A 19,153-nucleotide genomic window follows, 5' to 3' on the forward strand; every position below is an offset into this window, starting at 1 on the left:
TCCCCTTCTCTCCTGCCCGGGATTTTGATTCAGAAGGTTAAGATGGAGGCTAGTGAATAGGATTTCCATCAAGATCGTTCTCCCGCAGTTGTCTGTGTGGACCTTTGAATGTTTGGGAACTGCCCCGTCGTTCAGAGCGCCATTGTATAGAGGCATTCCAAGCCCTGCAGTGATAAGGAACTTAGGCAGGGTCCCACCTAAGACCTGCCAGTCAAAGGTTAGAAGTCTGTATCCTCCTTTTTGTATCATGTCTGTAGATGTGGCAGAAACAACCAGCAAATTCCCTGGGCTGTTTCTCCTGGACGCAGGCAGATCGCTGTTCTGCTCGTTTGTTTTCCATCTCCTCGTCCTGGAGACTGCGTGTGTGTCCCTGTGACAGAGAGGGACATGGACTGAGCATGTGATCTCTGCAGTCACCCAAGCCGGGACCAAACTCAAAGGTAACTAGTATGAGATCCGGTTTGAATTCTTATGTATTTATTTATTTATGTATTTTTGGCTGTGTTGGGTCTTTGTTGCTGCGCGTGGGCTTTCTCTAGTTGCAGTGAGCGGGGGCTACTCTTCGTTGCGGTGCGCGGCCTTCTCATTGTGGTGGCTTCTCTTGTTGCGGAGCACGGGCTCTATGCGCACGGGCTTCAGTAGTTGTGGCTCACGGGCTCTAGAGCGCAGGCTCAGTAGTTGTGGCGCACAGGCTTCGTTGCTCCGCGGCATGTGGGATCTTCCCGGACCAGGGATCGAACCTGTGTCCCCTGCATTGGCAGGCGGATTCTTAACCACTGCGCCACCAGGGAAGCCCCTGGTTAGAATGCTTGTATGTCGAAAGACTTATTGTTAAGTGTATTACCTTTGCCGTTGTCGTGGTCTCATGTTTGTGTCGAGTGGGGCTCTGGTTAGCTTTGCACGCTGATGGATTCATCAGCGAGTTTCAGTCGACAAAGCAGCTTCATAACAGGGGCCCCTCAGAGTCCGGCAAGTCAAGGCCTAAAATGTAGTGCTTATTCTGATCACGTAGTGACAGACCAGACATGTATTTGCAAAGCCATTTAAAATAAGCGAAGCTGACTTCTTGAAAGTCATGTGAAACCTCCCTTTCCTTTACCCTGATAGATAATGATGTGGAGTTGGGAAGAGAATCTAGGAGAACGAGGTGGTCATTTATGTCACTGATCGGAAAGGTCCAGGAATTCACATTATTTGCCTGACTTGACCTTGGTGACGTGGAGATCGCGGTGTAGCTCCTAGGGACCTGGTCCATGTAGGGAATGTCTGTATCAGCTGACTCATACGTGTGAACAGATGTGTAAGAGTGATGATGTACTTGTCTGACACATGGTAGGTGCTTAATAAATACTCAATGAATGCAAGCTTAATGCTTTAAAAGAGGTTCCTTTGACATCTATTACAATTCTAGCTCAGGATAAAGCGGTGTTTTATTTACCTTTTTTTCTCATAAATTTCTGGGCTCTAAAATCTGTTATCTTTAGTGGGATAATTTACATTTCTTATTATCCAAACTTTCTATTTTTGGTATTTTTCCTGTAATGGTACCTCTCATGATTCTGTTCCCTGTCAGGAATTATATCCACTAAGAAGCTTACATTCTGGCTCATTGGTAGAACTTAGCACCAACCCAAACCAGGGCCTGGGTCTGCTGTGGGAGAGGCTTTGCACAAGGGTTCCTGGCCTGATCCGCAGTCTCCCAAAGGCTGGAGGCCTCGCCCTGCCCCCAGGCTGGGCCTGCCTACTCCTCGGCGCCGCCCTCCTGCCCACACCTGCCAGGTGCACAGGCGGCTGAGAGTTAGAGGCCCTTCCTGCTGACCGAGTTAACCAAAAAGCAGTCACTTTGTTTCCACGAGGACTAAGCAATCATTGGAAAACCTTCCTGTATGTGAGGAATTACAACTTTATAAAGGGATCTGTGAGTACTAATTAACCCGATAGACAGATGATCCGAAAAACAGTACTGAGTTGAATTTTATATTCCCAAGGATTTTATTAAAGACCAGTGGGCACGTGATTGCCAGGGAATAGCAGCTTCTTTCGAATGTTATTATTTGGGTTAATAAATTACTAGTAAATTACTAATGAACAGATTACTGATTACCTGTTGACTGCTCGGTTTGGGATGTGGTTTGGGTTAGGAGGTATTTAAGTGGTTCTACCTAATAGTCTGATGGGTAGGAAATTGCTGGCTACCCTGCTGTTCCATCATCACAGGGAGAACTTTTTAAAAAAAAAACTCAAACTAGGGACTTCCCTGGTGGTGCAGTCATTAAGAATCTGCCTGCCAATGCAGGGGACGTGGGTTCGATCCCTGGTCCGGGAAGATCCCACGTGCCACAGAGCAACTAAGCCCACGTGCCACAACTACTGAACCTGTGCTCTAGAGCCTGCGAGCCACAACTACTGAGCCTACGTGCCGCAACTACTGAAGCCCATGTGCCTAGAGCCCGTGCTCTGCAACAAGAGAAGCCACCGCAATGAGAAGCCCGCTCGCCACAACTAGAGAAACCTGCACGCAGCAGCGAAGACCCAATGCAGCCAAAAATAAAAATAAATAAGTAAATAAATTTATAAGAATAAATAAATAAATAAAAACTCAAACTAAGTTTCTTTGCTGGCAATCCAGGACCGACCAAGGGATAATTCTGTACTGAGCTAATTCTTTTGTGGGCCCTCAAAGTCCAACAGTTCTTTGTGTGATAGAGATAACAGGGATAAAAAGTCAAGAAACGAATCAGGGGGAACCAACAGGAGGACATTTTTTTCCAGAATGACTTGCCAACATGTAGGTTTTGCTCTCCCTGAATCACAGGACTTTTATGCCCCTGATGAACAGATGCAGTCAACTTATACCTGCATCAAATTAGCCTTTAGTAGAAACATTGTCACTCACTCTGATAGAGCAATTTCCTGATTTAAGGTAGTATATACAGGTGTTACTGTTAAATCAAAAGGTATTTATATTTGTATCGAAAGGCTTCTTTGCTTCATAGGGCTCTCCCCATTAAAAGTATGTGTACTCCATATGCAATATTTGGGTAGAAAGAAGAAAATAAAATCACTCCAAGCGCCAGAACCCAACTATAAAGACTGATGACATTTTTGGAGAATTTTCTTCATCTTTTTTTTCAGTGAATAGGTGTGTCCATGTGTGGTTGAGTTATATTGTTGTGAACATACTGTATGTATATTTCGGGGTGCTTTTATTAATGCATTCTAACACTGCACAGCTCATTATTTCATGGTCTTTATAAACAGTATCTTTAAGCCGAGACATCTAATGTATTTATTTTACAGAACCTGGCACAGTTCCCTCAAGGACACAGACCTGGGCAGAGAGGGGTTGCACTTCTTTATTTTTTTAATTTTTTTTGGCCACGCCACTTGGCATGCAGGATCTTAGTTCCCCAACCAGGGATCGAACCCGTGCCTCTTGCAGTGGGAGCGCAGAGTCCTAACCACTGGACCACCAGGGAAGTCCCATGGGTTGCATTTCTTACCAGCCTTGTGCCTTTGGCTGTGGAAAGCAAAGCACTCTGTGCCCGCTGGATCCAGCTGGCCTGATTGAGTTTATCTTATTATTTGCCCATATCCATAGCATCTCTTCTGTATGAAGATGTGGAAGAAAAGTTTATCAGATGAGATGCTGGTGCCCCATGATTCTGCTCTGCCTAGTGAAATACTTTCCTCATCCAGGCTGATTTCCAGTGTCATCCTTCTTTCCTGTGGGCTGGCAGGGGTGGGGGGAAGCTGGGCTCTGGCTCCCTGAGGGGCTTGGAAGGCTGATGTCCAGACACTCCCCTACTTTACATACTGGAGATCACCGCCCTACTGGTGGGATGAGGACTCCATGTGTGAAATTAACACATGAAGGGAATTTATATCATGGTAGCCTTGGGCTGGTTTTTGCAAATTAAGTTTTGCAGAAATGAGCCTCAGCCCTGCCCAGGCAGTATTAATTTTGTACTGGTGTAGCCAAGGTGTTTCCATGACGTTTCTACCCTGAGAGGTTATGAGTCTGGTTTACATTAGGACAGTGAGTCTTGCTGAGTAAATTATTGTCTCTTTAGTAAAAACTGCTGTTGACCAAGAGCGATGACCTTCAGTAAAACTCGATTCACACAGTGTAGCAGTTTGAGGAGAACATGTGTGAATATGAAGGATGGTGTGTCAGCCAGCAGAAGCACCAGCCAACTCTTTCAGAAGACTTTTGCAGGTAATAGTCATTATTTGGCATTCAGGAAAAAAACTTTGTTTTTCCCAGCACACTCTCAGACCCATTTTTTTTCAGCATGTCTCAGACCCATGATCGCATTAACCATGCTCACTAAGCTGAGTATGTACCAAGGATGCCCAATTAGTAATTTACAAAAATAAATATAACCATCATGGGGCCCTGAATGCCGACCTCTTCTCGGCCCCTGCAGGTGGGCAGAGGTCGGAAGGTTGCTGGCACCTCTGCAGTGGAACAAGGGAGACCGGTGAATTGAACGATTGCTAGGTCTTGGTACGGACAACAAGAGTAGAGACGCCCCTTCTAGTGGCTGAGGGTCCTTCTCCTCTGGATGTCAGCATTTGCTACGGGATCCTTCTTTCTCCACATCCCCACATTCCCTGACCCAAACTCTTTTCTTTAATTATGTTTTGTCATGAATTAGGCCTTTAACAGTCAGATTTTACAGGCCTCTAGGCTTCTTGCTCTTTAGAATTTGAATCTCAAGGGGGTGATGGTTCCCCTTGCTTCTAAGCTCTCTGGGGAAGGTTCACTCTTCAAGACAAAGGCCTATGACGGCCAGTTTCCAGGTAGGGTTCTGTTTGAATGATGCTGTTACGACTTGTCACTTTTTCCAGGAGGGCTGTGTCTTTGTTTTGGTTTACTCTCCGTGCCAACATTGCTTTGTTGGTGTGGATATAACAATTTATATAAAAACATTCTGCCTAAATGTTTTAAACATGGGATTTATCTGTCATCTGGTCACATAGCAGTTCATGTCATGCTGGTACAGGATGTTTGGCTGGGTGACACTCTCCAGCTCTGGGCTGCCTGGCAATGTTTCATTTAGCTGACATTTTTTGTTGGTTGGTTGGTTTTTGTTTTTGTTTTGCATTTTCACTGTGCCAGGTACCTTGTTCGGCAGAGTGAGAGAATATGAAATTGAGTAGCTTTCTCTGCTTTCTAGATTCTTAGTCTAGTGGGACAGACAAACATGTAAATAAATATGTAATGATGCTATTGAGTAATGTTTGTCAGAATACAGAAGGAGGTGAGAGCCACAGCTCCCAAAGGCGGTGAGAACACATGGAGGACTCGTTGGCTGGAAAGAAAATGTTCTTGGGGAACTTCAGGAAGTCCATAGCACCTAGGGTTTGGGGTAACCAGGGTTCAGTGGTAGGGAATGGAAATTCTGGTGGAGGTCATTGTCTGGTAGGGCCTCTTATCCTGTGGGGTTGGGAGAGTCAATGGTATGCATATTGAAGAAACACACAAGAACATTTTTCTAAACCTGTGACTAAAATTAAACACCTACCCCTGGAGTATGTGGCTTCCTCGGTTGAAGAGCTAACTAAACTCTTTGAGCCGCTTATCTCACATTTAATAAGGATGCTGATAATGACGTCATTGGACATCTTACCTAAAATAGAATGCCTTCACTGGAGCCTGGACCAAAGCTGGCATTCAACGCGTTACGTCCTCCCGTCCGTCCTATACATCTCCTGATTCTGTTCAACAGACGTTTGCACCAGCACCTCCGGTGGATTTGACAGGCACTGACCACGTGAGCCCTTCACCTCCTTCTGTCCCTTTACTTTATTGAGCGGTCCTCTTTAGTATTTGTTCCATCTTTTGCTGATGGAGCACAGGTGAAAATTTACCTTTGTTGGGTGTAGGATTTTCTCTCCCTTCTTGACCGTGGTCCCAGAACTGTCACAAGTGCTGGCTTGTGTCTCTCTTGGCCATCCTGATTTTCTCTATTCTGTACTCATTGCGATTTGGGTATCTGGGTCTAAAAAAATGGAAATGAAATGAACTTTGTAAAAGAAGTGTATTTTAACTTGTTCTGGGTAAATCATCTTATCTCTTGTTTTGCAAACCTAAGCCTGACCCCAGTGTGCATTAACTTGGAGCCCTTCAGTCTTCTTCTTCTTTTTTAAACTTTGTAGAAGAGAGGGCAAGATGCCTAGTTTTACAAAGCAGAAGTTCAAGGATTCTCAAGTGCGATTGAAAATAGCTCCTGATGACACATCGTTTCTTTGGACTTTATCTTGTTTCTGTCTTTGGACTACAGACTTACCTATCTGGTTTCTCCATATCTGAAGTTTATGTTCCATTAATAACTGCCTCCTGAGTGACAGGGGTCATATTCCTATCAGGGTCTGCAGCAGTTAGAGCACATTTACAGAATTCATTTTCACCTGGTGTGTTAAAACCGCACCGTGGCCCTACCTGCCACTTGAAGGGAGGGAAGAGAAGTTTTGGATTTTCGGTCTTTCTTTTAAAAAGTAAATGGCGATCACCAGTTGGGTATCTCTGCTTGAGAAACGCTGGCAGCCCTACCGCCAACGAAAAGCCTGGAGCCCCAATAGATGAAATCCATGTGGGGAAATTGGAGGGTCTCGGCTGCCAGCCCAACCCTTGATGATGGAGGCTCAGTTTAGGTGAGTTTATTCCTCTATTAGTTTCTAGAACAGGCAGAGGTGTCCTGATACAGCTGTAATCACAGTCTACACATTAAACATCTTGGAACAGCCCAGTGGACCCTGAATTCTTGAGGCCGATATTTCAGACTGAACACTTGTGCTATCTTTGGCTGGAATGTCATGTCTGAGGAATTCTGCGTTAGCTCTTTGGGGGCTATCACCAAGTGTCGGTGATCTTTGAACTGTTGACAGTCCTCCGGGTTAACTTTGGCTTGTCTTTACTTCAAAATGCTGTTCAAGGACATTGTTGCCTGAGAAGCAGCTTTTTAGTTAATGCTCTTGTGAGTTAATACCCTTGTGATGGATAAATCCGCCCTCCCCCACCCCGTACTTTTCTATAATGGAGAATTCACCCGAATGGCTTGGTTTAGAAATGTGTTTTTTGTGTGTGTGCTTGCTAGGACTGAGAATGCAGTCCACTCTCTCCTGCTGTTCTGTCCTTTTCATCCTTTCATTTATTTGGAATTTCCAAAGACCCAGTGGGCTAGTTGGTTCTTTTTTGAATCTGCTGATTTGCTGTGAAGCTGATGTCATGGTCTGGACCTTTACCCTTACATATGCTAATTATTAGATTACATTGGCAGTTGGGGGCTTTGTCAGTGGGCGTTGAAAAAGGTGGATTATGTATTGGCTGTCTGCTTTGTCTCGGACTTGGCGATGATATTTCGGTGAGAGCCTGTTTATGGCAGAGCAGTTTTAGGATCTGTGTTCTGTGGCACGTGGTTAGAGCCTGTCTTCAGGACTTGGGAGAAGTGGGTGTGTCCACGCTTACCCTCGTAGGGGTGTTAAGTTCACAGGGGGTTCTGTGGCTTCTGTGGCCCCAGGTGAGTGTCAGGCAGTGAGTGAAGTGTGTCACCGTGGGTTGGGTTACCTCCAGACTTGCCTTCATGAATACCTGGCTTTCCCGCTCTGGCCTAAATACCCTGGAGGTGAGTTGTTGAGTCTGAAACACTTTCCCGTTTAAGTTTGGGTTGTGGGTAACACAACTGCAAGACAACACGTTTCTCCGGGTGATTTCGTTTGTTCAGGGCAAGTGTCGCCTGTTTCCTCAGTGTTGCTGAGCACAGGCTCTGCCATTTAGAGCCTCGAGTTTTCGAGTGTGGGTTGTATCTGATTTTCAAGTAAAAGCCTCGGCCAGAATTGACTAATGAATGTACATCCATTTGTAAATGCAATTTCTGGTTTAACTTATTTGCTTTTCTTCCATAGGCACTTATTATAAGGACGCAAGTCCGATACTTAATAGGGAGAAAAAAGGGGACATTTGGTTTTGTTAATTACAGACTAGGCGTATGGCGCGCAGATCACTCACTTAGACGTTCATTGTTGGAAATTATTTTTCTGTTGTTAGTTTAATAAAAATAATTGAACCTCTTTTAGCCTGTTAGATAAAATTAAACTGACGAACTCTGTGGCATGCCTGGGAACAATGTCCAGCTCGCCTCGACAGCTGCAGGGCCAGGGTGTACCCCAAACACGGCTGGCTGCGGATCCCATTTCTAGAAAGAAAACATCCCTGCGTGTGCCATAGTGTCAAGATCCATCTGCGTTACATAAATAGCGCACGCTAGTTAAAATAAGTAATTGTTTCATTCTTCGTTACACCAGGGTTCTTGCAAAAGCAAACTGAAGAGGAATCTAAGCGGTATCCTGAGAAAGAATACAGGAAACTGATTTGACGGAGTCATTGTTGGAAAGGTTTTTCCTGTCAAAGGCTTCATTACTTGAGAGGTTGGATTAAAGTAAATTAGTGAAAAACAGAACTTTGCATGTAAATATTCTATTTCATAATCCCCTCTTTTAGCGTAGCCCCTTCCTGTATCTTCTCCTGTGTGAGCCACTCTCACTGGAACATCTTTGTCCTGTTACTGAAGTTCCAGACAGTCTTGCCACTGATGTACTGTATCTTACATCTAACTTAGAGATCTCTCCTCCCTTCCCTTCTTTTCTGACTTTCTCTAATAACTGCATTTAAATAATTTTACCACTTGTTAACATCTGTCGCTCGGAGTCACAGACAGGAGATTAAGGTAGAAATTTAAAATAGAGGATTGACATATACATACTACTATATATAAAATAGATAACTAATAAGGACCTACTGTACAGCACAGGGAACTCTACTCAATACTCTGTCATGGCCTATGTGGGAAAAGAATCTAAAAAAGAGTGGATATATGGATATATATAACTGATTCACTGTGCTGTACACCTGAAACTAACACAACGTTGTAAATCAACTATACTCCAATAAAATTTTAAGAACAAACAAATGAAAAAACCCAAAACAAACAAACAAAAACAGCATGTATCCATTTTGGTCCTCAATAGTTGTTCTGTTGGAAAAAAACCATATTCTCTTAGAGAAGAAGTTGAAAGCAGTGTCGTGGGAAGATTTCGTTTGTTCATCTTGTCTCCTTGGGTATGTTGTAAGCTTCCTTAAGTCAGAGCTCTTGCCTTCAGTATCTTTCACCACTTGCCATGGCCCATTAGTAAATGCTTAATGAACGCCCGAATGCAGGAATGAAGACGGCTTAGCAGAAGTTTGATTTTTGTTGATGCCTTATCTGTTCTCAATCAGAAAATTTTTATTGGTCACTCATTGATGGCTCCAGCTCCATAGTCAATGGAAATGTTATTTGTACTCTAGGAATTTAGAGTCTGACAACAGAGAGAGGAAATATTCACAAACTACAGAAAGGGCCCAATTTTAAAATGAGTTTTATAGTAGAAGAGGATTTAGACATATATATTTGTAAGGGGAGTGAAACATTCCATAGATGCCGGAGTGGGGAAGACTGTAAACATGGTAGCAGGTGGGACACCGCCTCTGTCTGGGTCCAGGGCAGGCTCCTTGCCCTGGGCACTGTGGCCACCTCCCATCTGTAGCCGGGCCAGGGTCAAGGACTTGCACTGGAGTGTCGGCTTGAGTGTGTTAATTACAGGAATCCGCTTTTCATTCCATTGGTCCTGCCTCTCTCTTCCCCTCTTCCTTCTCCCGTTTTCTTCCCGACACCGTATTTCCTGGGGTAATCCATTCACTTGTGCATTCTTTTGTTCAGCAAATACTTATTGGTTACCTGCTCTGTGTCAGATACCAATTCCATAAGTCAGCGAGAGCCACAAATCTCATGGTTTCAACTTTATACCTCAAAGAGTCAGGAAAAACATGTGGTGCCATGTATAAGCATGTTGTTGTTATTGATACTGATGAAAGCTGTCTTTTAATCACTGATTCCTCTTTTTGAGGCACGGGGCTAAATACTGTCTATAAATTAAACCGTTCTCTGACTTGAAAACCTGGGGCTTTCAAGGTAAAGTTAAAATTCCTCGGCCTGGCTTTTCACGTTCGGCACTTCTGCTAAATAACTAGTCTTTCCAGCTGTAGCTTTTACTGTTCACTTAAACATGAATCATTTGCTCCAGCCATACCTGTTTATCCATCATCCTCCGTGAGGCTTTGCACAGCCGGGACGGAGTGCGCTGCCCTTTTTCTCTCTTTGAAGATAGAGTGGAACCGTTCTTTGAGGCACACCCCCATCTCCCCCGCTGTCCTCCAGGCCCTTTTTCTCCTTCCTCTAAATTCCCACAGCTCATGCTGTGAGGACCGCCTGTCTGTCCGCTCTGGCACAGGGCCTCCGTTTCCACGGACTGCTCAGATGCTTCCCGTTCGGCGCCTTCGGTTTGTGGTCCGCCCCCAGTGTCGCGTGGAGGAGTAAACGTGCTGTTTGGTACCCTCACCCAGCGTTCCTTCCAGTCTTTGGATGTTAAAGGTATAAGAATCCTTCAATTGTGTAGTGTTTCAGACCTAACCTTTTCATCTTCGTAGATGGAGAAAAACTTAGTTCTGGGTCACTTAAAAAACAGAACATATTCAAGGGAAAATGAGAGAAGGCATCAACCTTGTGTTTCTTTGTTTGGAGGGCCAAACACAAGCATCATATTATCTCATGTAATCTTCTTGCCGGTCCTCCCACGTACTTTATGATCTCTTTAGGGATGGGGAAGCCAGCTCAAAGGTGCAGGGCCACCCAGCTAATAGGTGGAGGGAGCGGGGTTCCCCTTTTCCTCAGGCTCTTGTTCTCTGAAGTCCTTGCTGTTTCCACTTGTCTTTGCCTGTCTCTCAGTTTGCTGCTTTTGTTTAGCTGTTCCTCATCTGCACTTGCTGTTGACTTCAAGCTGGTACCTGGTGAATTGATTTAACAATATCCCTTCATGTTGCCCATTTCCCCCTATTTTCCCTTTCCTTCCTCTTTCCATATTCTTGAATATTTTAAAGAACATTTTGAAAACAGGTTTTGTTTTTTTTTTTAGTGTTTGTGTGTTTTAACCCATACACCTCTTGAGTTTTCTTGCTGTATCACTTCCCCCAGTGGAAGAGAGCTTGCCCAGCCGAGGGTTCTATTGTCTGCATTACGAAGATGGCAGGGGTGTTGGATGCCTTGAAATGGGACCGGCGGAGCCGTGGCGACAACTGATTTTGCTCGTAGCAGCAGCAACAATGGCCACAGTCATTAATGCTCAGAAAGGCAGAATCAGCTGTTTTTCCAAATGTTTTTTCTGCTTTGTGTAATACTGTTTAACTGCTTTTCTGGTTGAAAATACTGCTGCTGTCAGGATTATTTCTTGTCTACATGAAGGTGCTGCACAGACTCCTGTGATTGGCCATCCTGTTTGCTTAAGTTAACGCTATCCTTGTCATTTCTATACTGGTTTGAAAATACAGAAGATAAAAATAGCAAAAAAGAAAGGAAAGGCATAGTAATTAAGGCTGACTTGTGGTAGATGGCTGGGTAGGAACGTTCATATTTAAAATACTGAGAAATGTAAATATTTGACTTGATATAATGTGACCATACATTCTTCACTAGATTGTGATTATTTAAACCTTCTGTTGAGCTCTGAGACAGATGGTCTTTTGAGTAATGAACACTCCTTTGAATACAGCAAGATGCCATTTGGTAAACGGATGAAGTGGCATTATTAATAAATATTTTATGCATCAAAAAATCCAATGTGAGAGTGGGTAACTGCAGACTAGAAAAATCCTAAACTCCCATCTTACCGATAGCTAGGAATTTGCAAGCATTTCAACAGCTATTCTCTGTTTCTGCGCAGGAATGAAGAAAGAGAATCCCTGTCATAGATATTGTCATCAAACTGTGTTTAGTAACAGTCTCTTGGCCTGTGTGTGGCTGGGCTTCACAATCACCAAGAGTCTTCCTTCCTCCCTGCTGGGTATTATAATAAGGCAACAGGATGTAGTGAGTTAGGGACATAGAGAAACAGAATTAAAATGATCAAGAAGAAAAATAATAGTGACCGTTGTTTTTGTATATTTAACCTTAAAATGTAAACTTGATTTTCAGTTAAAATTAAAAAAAAGCTTAGTTTTACACCCCATATTTGTGCCCGAGCCCCTTCCCTTAATCCCCCAGAGTTTTAGGCACATGCAGGACCTCAGTGATTTGTAATCATTAGGAAAAAGTGTCCCACTTAAGTGAGTTTCCCAGATAACAGAAGCTCTCATCAAATACCACGCCCATCCTAATCACTTAGCATAGATTTTTTTAATGTATTTCATCATCTTCATTATAATTCATGAATACGTTAGAAACTGACATGCATCTCTTTAATCAGACATCTCGGTTCTCAAGGGCATCTACTTTCCATTGTCCTGTAGTTAGAAAATCCACTGCTTACTTGAGAAGGGTTAAAAAAGGCCAAGTCATATCTTAGTATCATTGCGACAAGTTTGAACCTCAGGGGAAACCTGGAAGGGTCTCTGGGCCTCCCGGGTCAAGAGACTATACCATGTTCACAGAACTGCCCACACTCAAGTGCCTTCTGGAATTCCTTATAAATTTCAGTGGGCAGCTGGCTAGCAGAACATCCTGTTACTCTGCTGGTTTTTAAGGTACAGTTCCAGGGTTAAACATTGTGCCGAAACTTAACATTTTCAAACTGTCCAGGCTTATCTTCCAAAAATAGTGTGTTACTCCCTTTACCAACTCTCCCTGCCAAATAGAGGACCCAAAGCACTAAGTGTTAAATGGAAAGAAGTTAGGTGAGGCTTCTCCTCTCTCCCCACGTCACCTTATTTGCAATCCTCAGCAAATGCTGCAAAACAAGGCAGGTAAGAGCTCCATCCAGTAGGACAGCAGAACGATTAAAGCACATTTTCCTTCACTTTGGACCAACCTCGATCCAGATAGGTTGCCCTAGAGATTTTTTTTTTTAAAGATTTTTTTCCCTTTTTAAATTAATTAATTAATTAATTATATTTTGGCCACGTTGGGTCTTTGTTGCTGCGTGTGGGCTTTCTTTAGTTGTGGCGAGCGGGGGCTACTCTTCGTTGTGGTGCGCAGGCTTCTCATCGCGGTGGCTTCTCTTGTTGCGGAGCACGGGCTCTAGGCGTGCGGGCTTCAGTAGTTGTGGCACTCGGGCTCAGTAGTTGTGGCGCGCAGGCTCAGTAGTTGTTGCGCGCAGGCTCAGTAGTTGTGGTGCGTGGGCTTAGTTGCTCCACGGCATGTGGGATCTTCCCGGACCAGGGCTCGAACCCACATCCCCTGCATTGGCAGGTGGATTGTTAACCACTGTGCCACCAGGGAAGTCCCTGCCCTAGAGATTTTTAACTGTTTCTAAGACCAGCCATGCTTCTTCAGTCGTTCTCAGTAACCCCCTCACCAACTGCTTGTCCTCTGATAGGGTCGGCTTTAATTCACACTTTTCCACAACCTTGAAGATTTTGCTTCCAAATCTCTCCTTTTGGGAATAATTAGAAAAAGACATCGGGAAGAGGGAAAGTGGGTTAGAGAGGAGGGCAGTTTGAGACTAGAAATATTTGCAGTGGAGCTTTAATAAGAGAAAGAAAGGGAGTGGCGGGGGTTCCCCTAGGTCACTGGAGGTGGGGAGCTGGGACGTGCGTCAGGCAGGCTAGAACTGGGGGCAGCGGCTGCTCTTGTCCCCTGTGATTGGGGGACGTGCGGAGTGGCTACGTCCGTCTCTGGGGGTTCGTGTGGCATGAAGGGTGCTGGCGGTGCAGGCCCAGCCATGTTAGGCCCCTTGTTCTGTTTAGCGTGCAGATCCCGGCCAGTGAGAGAAAGCGTCTTCTGTTTCCTGTATTCTTTCTTGAAGAACCCCCTTTGGTCAGTTCTATTCAAGCGTCTGGATACTCTGCTATTTATCACTCTGGCCCCTTGGTACCTCCAGAGGCTTGTGCTTGTTGATACGATGGATGCGTCTTTCTCCTCCTCCTCTTCATCTGCCACGTTTTCTTCCTCAACCCTTGCGTGGACCAGGCTCTTCTTTCCTGCCTTTGCCTGCACTGCTGCTTCTGCCTGCAGCCAGGACCCTTGCTTCGCACCTGGCCCCGGTGACGTGAGTGCCCTCACCAGGACCTGGCTGGGGTGCCATCCAGACCTCTTCTGGGAGCTGGGATCCTGTGGGACAGTGTGCGTTCCCATCATCACTGGACGGGGAGGCCTGTCTGCGTCCCTCTCTTCACTGCCCCTGCAGTGCTGAGCTACAGCCTGCCTTACACTAGATGCAGAGTGAATGTTTGTATAAATAATAAATGAATGCAGTGTATCGATTGAGCTGATCACTGTCGGGGGTTATAAAGCAAATGTTTTGTCTTCTGTGAGTCTTGCTATTGTGGAAAGGCAATCGCCCCAAAATACAGATATTCTGGGTTCCATGCTGGTTATGAATTGAGGAAAGGGTACATGGGGTAGGAAGCAAATTGAGGTAGTGGGTGAGGTGGTTGGTGGCGTCTCTGAGAATATTCCCTGGCGAGGTGGGTGGCTCTTCAGCTGTGTTTGCTTATTATACCAAACCCCAATCTTGCGAGCCTGCTAGCAAGGCAGCTGCAGAAGGAACACCATCCAGTTCTCCAATCTGTGGTTTATAGACTCTGTGAGAACCCTGGTGATTGGGCTCTGCCTTCAGTGTATGCATGATTACTAATAGCAATATTCATGCTAATATTTATTTTCCTTTTGCTCGAGTAATTGTCCTGCAGAAAAGCTTGTCTGTAAAAAGTAGGTTACGTGATGACTTCTCTAGAAAACTGGCTTCTTACTGACTCTTAGGAGGGTTTGAGGAGAATGGGAATCGCATTTGGGGACCGCCAGTTGTGTGTCAGGCCCTAGCCCGGACCGTTCTGTGTGACCTTTGCACGGCACAGATGTTAACCCAGCCAGGAGCAGAGTGCCTTGTGCTTTTGGCTGATTCGCAGTCAGCCAGGGCCCCTGCAGGTGAGAGATCGCTCCCCGATCTGTAGTGTTTTGGAGAAAACTGCCTGAAGACTGAGGAATTTGAAAATAAAATGTGTACTGTCGGTTCATCACTTATCAACAGGAATTGCTTCAGTAAACCCTGTAGAAGGCCTCCAAGAAAGTCTCCAGAATCACGTGACTCGGATGATGGCGTTGCTGGTATTCTTTCCTAGATTGGTCGTTTTCAAGGTTTTTATTTTTCATCGCTCTGCTCTGCCCACCCCCCATCAAAGGGATCCTCACACGTGACTAGAGTGAGACCTGTGGTTCTGTCCCCAGCAATGACCGATTGTCACACAGTGACCCCGCATCCAGAAAGGGCTTGCATTTCATTGGGGCCGTTGCTGTATCCCGGGCTCACCTGGACGTGACTCACAGAAGCTAGCCTCTTGCTTACCTGTGAGTACTAACCTCCTGCTGTTATTTATTCCAGCGGTGAGTCCTGCATATAAAAATCCGTCTTCTTTTGGGGCAGGCGAGATTTGGGGGCAAGAGTTTATTTATTACTTATTTATTCAACATTTTATTTATTTGGAGAATGGTATTCCCGTGGTCCCAAAGCACGTTTGGTGAGAAGTTTTTCTCTCACCCTCTGCCCTGCCATCCACTTCCCCTCCTCACAGCATCTCATGCATCCTTCCAGAGATGTGTTAGGCATATTCATGTAGATACCCATATTCTTTATGCCCGGTCCTAAAATGGTAGCCCATGTACAAATACCTTGCATCTTTAAGTATACTGAGTGAATGTTTCTTAAATTCGTTAGCTTTACGTGGGAAGTAAGTTGATTTGGAATACGGCATTTGTTGACCTTCTGCTGACATAATTCTGGAAGGAAGGCCAGATGAGTCCAGGGTGGCTGCTTGCCTGGCAGAATACCCGGCACTCCTCAGGGCTTGAGACGATCTTGGAACCTGATGTGGCATCAAGTGCAGGAAACCTTTTTTTTTTTTTTTTAATAAATTATTTATTTATTTATTTAGACTGCGTTGGGTCTTCGTTGCTGCATGCAGGCTTTCTCTAGTTGTGGCGAGCAGGGGCTACTCTTCGTTGTGGTGCACGGGCTTCTCATTACGGTGGCTTCTCTCATTGTGGAGCACGGGCTCTAGGCCCGTGGGCTTCAGTTGTTGTGGCTCATGGACTCAGTAGTTGTGGCTCACGGGCTCTAGGCACGTGGGCTCAGTAGTTGTGGCACACGGGCTCAGTAGTTGTGGCATGTGGGCTCAGTAGTTGTGGCTCACGGGCTCTAGAGCGCAGGCTCAGTAGTTGTGGTGCACGGGCTCAGTAGCTGTGGCACGTGGGCTCAGTAGTTGTGGCTCACGGGCTCCAGAGCGCATGTTCAGTAGTTGTGGTGCACGGGCTCAGTAGCTGTGGCACATGGGCTCAGTAGTTGTGGCTCGCGGGCTCTAGAGCACAGGCTCAGCAGTTGTGGCGCATGGGCTCAGTAGCTGTGGCACATGGGCTCAGTAGTTGTGGCTCGCGGGCTCTAGAGTGCAGACTCAGTAGTTGTGGCTCACGGGCTTAGTTGCTCCGCAGCATGTGGGATCTTCCCGGGCCAGGGCTCGAACCCGTGTCCCCTGCATGGGCAGGCGGATTCTTAACTGCTGTGCCACCAGGGAAGCCCCCAGAAAACCTTCTTAACTAACCAAAATTCTTGTTCTCTTTCTGTCCATTTCCTCAGACATTGTGTGATTCACTGGCAAACCGACAGAAAGTTCCAGACTATTTCTTCTGTTACCATTACCCCTCGGGGCGCCAGAGCACCCTCCAGTCGGTGTGTCCTTGCACCTGCCGACCGCTCACTCATCCTGTGACCACGCCGACCTTACACAGTCTGTTGGCCCAGACTTAGCATCTAACTTTGTATGGTCCTGCATTGTCATCTGACTCATCAGAACTAGACTGTGAGCTTACAGATCGAAACCCCGGCTTACACATTTTAGGGTCGGGTGATGTTAGGGTAAGTGGTAGTTCATCAGTAAACCTGTATTGGAATCTAGTCTCGTGTCTCTAACTCCCTACGGATGACTCTTCCTGAACATTCCTCGGGTACCCGTGTGAAGTCTCCAGCCCCCACCTTCCGTGACCCCTTCTAACCCCTAGTGCACACTTCCCTCTCCTGAGGGGCCTGGGCGGCTTCCTCTTCCTGGTCCCTTGTCTCTGGCCTCTCCTGTCTCCTTCTGTGCTTTACTCAGACACACGTTCATTCGTTTGTTGGGCAGGTAGCACAGACCTTGCGATGGTCAGTTTTATGTGTCGCCCTGGCTAGGCTGTGATGCCCGGTTATCCAGTCAAGGGCACTGGTCCAGTGCTGCTGAGTAGGTATTCTGTAGATGTGACTGACTTCTACAGTCTTAAGTCAAGGAGGTGATCTGGGTGGGCCTCATCCCATCAGTTCAAAGGCTTTCAGAGCAAAACTGTGGCTTCCCGGCGCAAGAATACATTCTGTCTGTGGACTACAGCCTTGGCTGTGGTCTCCAGTTTCAGCCAGTCCCAGGGATTTCACACTCACCAGCCGCCACAGTGGTGTAAAGCAGCTCCCTTCCCCTCGCTGTGTGTGTATACCCAGGCACTGCTGGTTCTCTTTCCCTGGTGGAGCCCTGACTGATACACTGCCACAGACCTCCTTTGAGGAAATATCCAATCCCACTGTTTTCCTAACAGACTGTCTCCATTGATTCCCCACCGCCTGTGAAAGCAGGGCACCAACATGAGGTAGAGCCCTTTCCGTCCTCGCTTGATCCTCTCTCTTGAGAACCCTGGTTTTCTCGGTCGCAGCCATCCCGCAGCCCTGGCCGTTTCCCTGCTGCTCTGTCCTGCCTCGGTGCTGTCAGCCGGTCCCGCCGCCCGGAAGGCCCTTCCTTTTCCTCTCCTGTCACACCTGGCTCGTCCTTTAGGATGTGAATGAGGTTTCATTGCTTCTGAGCAGCTTTTCTGACCAGCCCCACGTCTATTTTCTGGTGTCGGTTTTCTTCCTGATGCTTCCCTAGCGCCACGCAGCTCGCTCTCCTAATACCTACAGCAACATGTTAAACTATTTGCGTGTCTCTTCCTTTATTAGACTGCGTACTGATTTGGGGAACTGAGTTTTTGTCTTGCAGAATGCCCACTGCCTGGAACAGTCCCTGGCACAGAGGAGATGGCACTCCGTGAGTGGAGTGACCCGTGTTCCTTAGAGTGTAATTCCACCGGGCCCTCCATTGCCCCGCGTGGAGCAGGTTGAAGCATGTCTGTGGTCGCACCTGGTCACACCTGGTCACACCTGCCACCCTCCTGGGGAGCCAAGCGCTGGGCTGCCTGGAGCCGTGTGACCAGTCATGTCATTGACGCTGGCTGGGCAGACTGCCTGCTAAAACTTTTACTGGACAGAAGGCAGGTTCATAAAGCGTATTGACTCTTAAAAAGGAGGAGTGGGCCATAAAAACCCTTTTGTTAAAGCAGATGAAAAATAAGTCAATGAGGGAGGACATCTCAGAATAGTAGTGGCCGTTTAGACTGTGCTCTCTCCCTCTCTTCTCAGGGCAGTGGGAAGGTCTTTCATCAAGAGCTGAGATACTTTTTGAAGTGAAAGGGGCATCTTTACATGCAAAAGTGGGGTTATGTTGTGCATCGGCTGACGGCCGGGAGCCTGGGAGAGGCAGCCTGCGCTTTTCTGGTCCTCAGATGGTCTACTACATGCCATGTGTCCAGACCCCTCCAGCTTCCGTCAGCCTCAGGATTTAGACAGGGCTCTGGGTCTGCTGGAAGATGAAAAGGGCTTTTTCATTTTTGTGATCTCAGTGTTCCTAACAGAGCTACAGTTTGCAGTATAATGACAACAAGGTTGCTGATTTTGCCTCTGTCAGTGACACCACAAGAAGGAAGGAAGAACGGAACTTCTGCTTGGCCTGTAAATAATTTACATTCTGAAATGTTATCTGGCAATTTGGCCTCATAACTTTAGCTCTTAAAGGAAGCCAACAATGACTTATTAAAAGGAGTAATATAGATATTTATTGACATGGAAAGAAGTCATTGATACACTAATTGACTGTACTCAGTGCTCCGTGATGATTAAATGGGAAGGAAATCCAACAAAGAGGGGATATGTGTATACGTATACGTATAGCTGATTCACTTTGCTGTACAGCAGAAACTAACACAACATTGTAAAGCAACTATTCCCCAATTAA

At 46.0% G+C, this 19,153-nt stretch overlaps 1 protein-coding gene across 7 annotated transcripts in view; it reads left to right on the forward strand.

Annotated features, from left to right (window-relative positions):
- The window catches only part of SIPA1L2 (signal induced proliferation associated 1 like 2), a 220,286-nt gene that overhangs the window by 61,108 nt on the left and 140,025 nt on the right, over positions 1–19,153 (forward strand). The window contains exon 1 of one of the 7 annotated variants that reach the window (XM_061182481.1): positions 424–440. The exons of 5 other annotated variants lie outside the window; for them this stretch is intronic. The gene's annotated coding sequence lies outside the window, so the exon portion shown is untranslated. Of the gene's footprint in view, positions 1–423; positions 441–16,912; positions 16,942–19,153 lie in introns of those variants that run through there. One more of the 7 variants, XM_061182488.1, reaches the window with a different exon arrangement.

This window comes from Eubalaena glacialis, chromosome 1 (genome assembly GCF_028564815.1).
Source record: "Eubalaena glacialis isolate mEubGla1 chromosome 1, mEubGla1.1.hap2.+ XY, whole genome shotgun sequence".
Lineage (NCBI taxonomy): Eukaryota > Metazoa > Chordata > Mammalia > Artiodactyla > Balaenidae > Eubalaena > Eubalaena glacialis.